At 45.7% G+C, this 8,339-nt stretch overlaps 1 pseudogene; it reads left to right on the forward strand.

Moving 5' to 3' along the window:
• Positions 1-399: 399 nt before the first annotated feature.
• Positions 400-753, forward strand: LOC148141138 (replication factor C subunit 5 pseudogene; annotated as a pseudogene).
• The last annotated feature ends 7,586 nt before the right edge of the window (positions 754-8,339 follow it).

The raw sequence follows: 8,339 nt of genomic DNA on the forward strand, positions 1-8,339 counted from the left end.
TGAGCACCTGAATCCATTTTGACCCTGCAGCAGTTTCTTCAACACTGGGAAATGAACTTTGTACTGCATTCCCAACACTGCTGCCTGTATTGCTCAAAATACATTCAAATCTGTTTATTTGAAGAGTCTAAAGTTCCAGACGGCAATAGTTGACGAACCTTTTGAATTTCTATTGCATTGTTAAAAGAATTTCAAAATGCAATCTGTCAGAATCAATTGTTGTTGTAAGGAAATTCTTAATTATCCATTTTCCACGTGTCATTCAATTGAGCACTTAATAACGAATTGAATAGATAATTTACGGAACTGATTTTAGCCTATGAGAATGTTTAGGACGTAGTCCATTAGAAGTAGAGGTAACAATGCAATTTTAAAATAAAAGGATAATTCCTTACAAATATGGCGTATGATAAAGTGAGTGAGGAAACAGTGTACACCTGTACTGGTCATCCATTAAAATCAGACATCGCAAACATCCTTGACTGGATGTTAAACAAAGACTTCACCACTGCATACAGGAATATCATGGAATTAAAGACATTAAAAGGTTTAGCCCTGCATGATATTCTGACCGAGATCCACACTTTTGTGCACAGAGTCGATTTGCCACCTTCGGTTCGAATTCATTTATTGATCAAGATGGCTGATATCGAGTACAGGCTGGCTTCAGGAACAAATGAGAAAATTCAACTGAGTTCACTTATTGCTGCATTTCAAGTTGCCCGTGATATGGTTGTTGCTGAAGCTGAATGAGTTTATAATTTTGTATATTAAAAATTAATGACTTGATCCTATTAAAATATTTCAAAGTTGTCTTCTGGAAAAAAAAAATAAAAGGATAATTCCATTAAGTTATACCAGGACCAAGTTTAATCGTATATATGATGGTAGTGGTCTTGACCCATTGGCAGCAGCTGGAGATCTCATAATCACCTCCTGAGCTTGCACTGATACATGAAGAGGCCAGTCACATGTGCTGACAGTTAACTGCCAGGCTTTCTTTAACTTTTATACCAGGCACGTTGACTCTGGTCAGGGGGTTGCACTGAGAAATGAACCAGCGAAATCCAATCACCAACCTGGCTGAGTTGAAATCGGTGTAGTGCTTGATCTCTGTCCCTATACTTGGTATAACTCACCAGCTGTCTGTCATTATGAACTGGTGCATTCTCCATCACCACATCTCTCCATAACAATGTCAACTTCACAACCAATCAGCACTCTCATCTTGTGCAGTATAAATAATTAGATTACATTACAGTGTGGAAACAGGCCCTTCGGCCCAACAAGTCCACACCGACCCGCCGAAGCGTAACCCACCCATACCCCTACATTTACCCCTTACCTAACACTACGGGCAATTTAGCATGGCCAATTCACCTGACCTGCACATCCTTGGACTGTGGGAGGAAACCGGAGCACCCGGAAGAAACCCACGCAGATACGGGGAGAACGTGCAAACTCCACACAGTCAGTCGCCTGAGGCAGGAATTGAACCCAGGTCTCTGGTGCTGTGAGGCAGCAGTGCTAACCACTGTGCCACCGTGATTTGATTCCCCCAGCCCCCCCCCCCCCCCCCCCCCCCCGGATTGCTATTCTTGTCAATTGTCCTGATAAGTACATTCTAATGTTTTTGACAAAATGTCTTTTTCATCAGTGTTAAAGTATTATATGACCAAAGGTTTATTTAAATAACCAAGACCTTAAGGAATTAGACTAAGCAGCTGTAAAATGTAATTTGAATATAATCACCTGAGTAATTATCAGCAGCTATTAACACCTATCAGATGTTAAAAACTTACGTATGCAGATGTAAAAGCTCTAACTTTTCCTATCGAGATTTGTGGGTATTTATCATGTATGTATTGTAATTTTGTACCCTTTCCAGACTCTCCACAAGGGGAAACAACCTCTCAGCATCTACCCTGTCAATGTCAAACCATGAAGTGTTTTATACATTTCAATAAGGTTCCCTCTCATTCATCTACATTCTGCCGGCAAAAAAGACCCCAAGCTTCTAGCTGCCTGCCACTTGAACACCCCACCCTGTTCTCTGGCCAACATCTCTGTCTCAGGCTTGCTGCAGCGCTCCAGCTAAGCTCAGCACAGGCTGACAGAACAACATCTCACTTTCTGCTTAGGGACCCTGCAGCCCTCCAGAATCAATATTGGGTTCAATAATTTTAGGGTCTGAACTCCCCCATATCCTAGCCCCGACCCCACACACTAAGCCTTGTTATCACACAGTCCGCCATTTGACACCACCTATTGCGAGCCACTAACAGTCTCTATTTACAGCTATTCACTGTCCCAGCCAGATTGTTATCTACTCCTTCATCTGTCCAACTGCTCTCTCTCTTTGGGTTCGATCCCGACCTATTGTTTACTCCTTACTCCCCACCCTATCTTCTGCATATAAACCGATATGTTCCTAGTTACCATCAGTTCTGAGGAAGGGTCACTGGACCCAAAACATTAACTCTGATTTCTCTTCACAGAATGCTGCCAGACCTGCTGAGCTTTTCCAGCAACCTCTGTTTTTGTTTCTCATTCTTATAAATCCCAATATATTCAACCTCTCCTTATAAGAAAATCTCTCCATACTGGGAAATGACTTAGTAAAACTTCTCTGGACTGCCTCAAATATCTTCCTGTAAGTAAGGGACCAAAACTGTTCACAGTATTCGAAATAGTGCTTTGTATATTTTAGCATTTTCACAGTTGAGAGTGTGTTGCTGGAAAAGCACATCAGGTCAGGCAGCATTCGAGGGGCAGGAAAATCGATGTTACAGGCAAAGGCCCTTCATCAGGAATGAGGCTGGGAGCCTAAGGAGTGGAGAGATAAATGGGAGGGGGGTGGGGCTGGGGAGAAGTAAGCTGAGAGTGCAATAGGTGGACGGAGGTGGGAGTAAAGGTGATAGGTCGGAGAGGAGGGTGGAGTAGATAGGTGGAAAGAAAGATTGACAGGTAGGACAGGTCATGAGGACAATGCTGAGCTGGAAGGTTGGATCTAGGTTAAGGTGGGGCGAGGGGAAATGAAGAAACTGGTGAAGTCCATATTGATGCCCAGGGGTTGAAGTGTTCTGAGGCGGAAGGTAAGGCGTTCTTCCTCCAGGCGTCAGGTGGTGAGGGAGTAGCAATGGAAGAGGCCCAGGACCTGCATGTCCTTGGCAGAGTCGGACAGTAAGTTGAAATGTTCAGCCACGGGGCGGTGGGGTTGGTTGGTGCAGGTGTCCTGGAAATGATCTCTAAAACACTCTGCAAGAAGGCGTCCAGTCTCCCCAATGTAGAGGAGACCACATCGGGAGCAACAGATACAATAAATGATATTGGGGGATATGTAGGTGAAACTTTGATGGATGTGGAAGGCTCCTTTGGGGTCTTGAATGGAGGTGAGGGAGGAGGTGTGGGCACAGGTTTTGTAATTCCTGCGGTGGCAGGGGAGAGTGCTAGGACGGGAGGGTGAGCTGTTAGGGGCCGTGGACCTGACCAGGTAGTCACGGAGGGAATGGTCTTTGCGGAAAGCAGGTAGAGGTGGGGAGGGAAATATATCCCTGGTGGTAGGGTCCATTTGTAGGTGGCGGAAATGTCGGCAGATGATGCGGTTTATGTGGAGGGTGGTGGGGTTGAAGGTGAGGGCCAGGGGGTTTCTGTCCTTATTGCGTTTGGAGGGGTGGGATTTGAGGGCAGAGGTGCGGGACGTGGATGGGAGGCATTGGAGGGCATCTTCAATCATGTGGGAAGAGAAATTTTGGTCTTTAAAAAAGGAGGTCATCTGGGGTGTTCGATGGTGGAATTGGCCCTCCTGGTAGCAGATAGAGTCATGGAGTTATAGAGATATACACATGGAAACAGACCCTTCAGTCCAACTCGTCCATGCCGACCAGATATCCCAACCAATCTAGTCCCACCTGCAAGCACCCGGCCCATATCCCTCCAAACCCTTCCTATTCATACACCCATCCAAATGCCTCTTAAATGTTGCAATTGTACGAGCCTCCACCACTTCCTCTGGCAGCTCATTCCATACCCGTACCACCCTCTGTGTGAAAAAGTTACCCCCTACGTCTCTTTTATATCTTTTCCCTCTCACCCTAAACCTATTCCCTCTAGTTCTGGACTCCCCCACCCAGGGAAAAGACTTTGTCTATTTGCCCTATCCATGCCCCTCATAATTTTGTAAACCTCTATAAGGTCACCACTCAGCCTCCGACGCTCCAGGGAAAACAGCCCCAGCCTGTTCAGCCACTCCCTATAGCTCAAATCCTCCAACCCTGGCAACATCCTTGTAAATCTTTTCTGAACCCTTTCAAGTTTCACAACATCTTTCCGATAGGAAGGAGACCAGAATTGCATGCAATATTCCAACAGTGGCCTAACCAATGTCCTGTACAGTCGCAACATGACCTCCTAACTCCTTACTCAATACTCTGACCAATAAAAGAAAGCATACCAAACACCTTCTTCACTATCCTATCTACCTGTGACTCCACTTTCAAGGAGCTATGAACCTGCACTCCAAGGTGTCTTTGTTCAGCAACACTCCCTAGGACCTTACCATTAAGTGTATAAGTCCTGCTAAGATTTGCTTTCCCAAAATGCAGCACCTCGCATTTATCTGAATTAAACTCCATCTGCCACTTCTCAGCCCATTGGCCCATCTGGTCAAGATCCTGTTGTAATCTGAGGTAACCCTCTTCGATGTCCACTACACCTCCAATTTTGGTGTCATCTGCAAACTTACTAACTGTACCTCTTGTGCTCGCATCCAAATCATTTATGTAAATGACAAAAAGTAGTGGACCCAGCACCGATCCTTGTGGCACTCCACTGGTCACAGGCCTCCAGTCTGAAAAACAACCCTCCACCACCACCCTCTGTCTTCTACCTTTGAGCCAGTTCTGTATCCAAATGGCTAGTTCTCCCTGTATTCCATGAGATCTAACCTTGCTAATCAGTCTCCCATGGGGAACCTTGTTGAACGCCTTACTGAAGTCCATATAGATCACATCTACCACTTTGCCCTCAACAATCTTCTTTGTTACTTCTTCAAAAAGCTCAATCATCTTTGTGAGACATAATTTTCCACGCACAAAGCCATGTTGACTATCCCAAATCAATCCTTGCCTTTCCAAATACATGTACATCCTGTCCTTCAGGATTCCCTCCAACAACTTGCCCACCACCGAGGTCAGGCTCATTAGTCTATAGTTCCCTGGCTTGTCTTTACTGCCCTTCTTAAACAGTGGCACCACTTTTGCCAACCTCCAGTCTTCTGGCACCTCACCTGTGACTATCGATGATTCAAATATCTCAGCAAGAGGCCCAGCAATCACTTCTCTAGCTTCTCACAGAGTTCTCGGTTACACCTGATCAGGTCCTGGGGATTTATCCACCTTTAACCATTTCAAGACATCCAGCACTTCCTCTTCTATAATCTGGATATTTTGCAAGATGTCACCATCTATTTCCCTCCAGTCTATATCTTCCATATCCTTTTCCACAGTAAATAGTGATGCAAAATATTCATTTAGTATCTCCCCCATTTTCTGCGGCTCCACACAAAGGCCACCTTGCTGATCTTTGAGGGGCCCTATTCTTTCCCAAGTTACCCTTTAGTCCTTAACGTATTTGTAAAAACCCTTTGGATTCTCCTTAATTCTATTTGCCAAAGCTACCTCATGTCCTCGTTTTGCCCTCCTGATTTCACTCTTAAGTATACTCCTACTTCCTTTATACTCTTCTAAGGATTCACTCGATCTATACCTTACATATGCTTCCTTCTTTTTCTTAACCAAACCCTCAATTTCTTTAGTCATCCAGCATTCCCTATACCTACCAGCCTTCCCTTTCACCCTAACAGGAATATACTTTCTCTGGACTCTCATTATCTCATTTCTGAAGGCTTCCCATTTTCCTGCCGTCTCTTTACCTGCGAACATCTGCCTCCGAAAGTTCTTGCCTAATACCATCAAAATTGGCCTTTCTCCAATTTAGAACTTCAACTTTTAGATCTGGTCTATCCTTTTCCATCACTATTTTAAAACAAATAGAATTATGATCGCTGGCTCCAAAGTGCTCCTCCACTGATACCTCAGTCACCTGCCCTTCCTTATTTCCCAAGAGTAGGTCAAGTTTTGCACCTTTTCCAGTAGGTGCATCCACATACTGAATCAGAAAACTGTCTTGCCATTCCTCTCCATCTAAACCCTTAACACTATGGCAGTCCCAGTCTATATTTGGAAAGTTAAAATCCCCTACCATAACTACCCTATTATTCTTACAGATAGCTGAGATCTCTTTACAAGTTTGTTTCTCAATTTCCCTCTGACTATTAGGGACAATCCCAATAAGGTGATCATCCCTTTCTTATTTCTCAGTTCCACCCAAATAACTTCCCTGGATGTATTTCCGGGAATATCCTCCCTCAGCACAGCTGTAATGCTATCCCTTATCAAAAATGCCACCCCCCTCCTCTCTTACCTCCCTTTCTATCCTTCCTGTAGCATTTGTATCCTGGAACATTAAGCTGCCCGTCCTGCCCATCCCTGAGTCATGTTTCTGTAATTGCTATGATATCCCAGTCCCATGTTCCTAACCATGCCCTGAGTTCATCTGCCTTCCCTGTTAGGACCCTTGCATGAAATAAATGCAGTTTAATTTATTAGTCCTACCTTGTCCCTGCCTGCCCTGACTGTTTGACTCGCTTCTGTTCTCAGCTGTACCCCGTCTCAGATTGATCTCTTTCCTCACTATCTCCATCGGTCCCACCCCCCCCCCCCACCTTACTAGTTTAAATCCTCCCGAGCAGGTCTCGCAAATTTCCTGGCAGAGGCGGAGGAATTGGGAATACGGGATAGCCTTTTTGCAGGAGGTAGGGTGGGAGGAGGTGTAATCCAGGTAGCTGTGGGAGTCGGTGAGTTTGTAAAAAATATTGGTGTTGAGTCGGTCCTCGTGGATGGAGATGGAGAGTCCAGGAAGGGGAGGGAGGTTTCAGAGATTGTCCCTGTGGATTTAAGGTCGGGGTAAAATGTGTTAGTGAAGTTGATGAACTGTTCAACCTCCTCATGGGAGCACAAGGTGACACCGATGCAGTCATCAATGTAGCGGAGGAAGAGGTGGGGAGTGGTGTCGGTGTAACTGCGGAAGATGGACTTTTCTACATAGCCGACAAAGAGACAGGCATAGCTGGGGCCCATGTGGATGCCCATGGCTACCCCTTTTGTCTGGAGTAAGTGGGAGGATTGGAAGGAGAAATTGTTGAGGTGAGAACCAGTTCAGCCAAAGGAATGAGAGTGTCAGTGGAAGGGTACTGGTGAGGAAGAAAAGGAGGGCATGGAGGCTCTGGTCATGGCAGATGGAGATGTAGAGTGACTGGATATCCATGGTGATGTTCATTTTCCAGCAACACACTCTCAACTCCGATCTCTAGCATCTGCAGACCTCACCGTCTCTGTATTTTTACACTCCATTCTCTTTGAAATAAAGGTCAACATTTCATTTGCATTCCCTATTACATGCTGAACCTATGTGCTAATATTGTGATGATTTGTGCTTAAGGATCCACAAATCCCTTTGTGCTGCAGTTTTTATCAGTCTTTCTCCATTTAAATAATATCTTTAATAATCTTCTTTCCTTGTTGATAAAATGAGTAACCTCATATTTCCCACATTATATTCCATTTGCTGTGTCCTTGCCCAGTTCCTTAACCTGTCTGTATCCCTATGTGGTCTCTTTGTATTATCCTCATCACTTGCCTTGCCAGATATTTTTGTGTCTTCTGAAACTTGCAATATAAGGGAACCTCAATTATCCAAACGAGATGGGCGGGCACTATTTCGTTCGGACAATTGATTATTCGGTTAATCGATTCAATGCCTTTCCGCATGGGCTCCATTTTGTATTACGTCTGCTCCCCGTTCAGGAGACTAGCAGCAGCACAGCGCGCGCGAGCCCTCGCCCATTCCAACACCGTCTCCCGTCCAACCCTGCCCCTCCCCCCCGTCCAATGCTGCCCACAACACCCCCCTCCTGCCAGACCCCACCCCCAGGGGACTCCCTTTCGCTCCCACCCCCAGGGGACTCCCTTCCAGGGCTGCTGGGGTGAGTCATCAAATAACACAGACATACACACGCACACACACATGCACACGCGCACACACACACACACAAATGCACGCACACACACACACACACACACGCACGCACACATGCGCGCACACACGCGCACACACAGACACACACAGGTACACACAGGCGCACGCACATACGCACACATGCACACGTGCACACACACACGCACACACACAGACACACTCGCGCACACACGCGCACAAAT

Source organism: Chiloscyllium plagiosum, unplaced genomic scaffold (assembly GCF_037043375.1).
Source record: "Chiloscyllium plagiosum isolate Xiang-an unplaced genomic scaffold, Cpla_swu_hap1 HiC_scaffold_34, whole genome shotgun sequence".
NCBI classification, from domain to species: Eukaryota; Metazoa; Chordata; class Chondrichthyes; order Orectolobiformes; family Hemiscylliidae; genus Chiloscyllium; species Chiloscyllium plagiosum.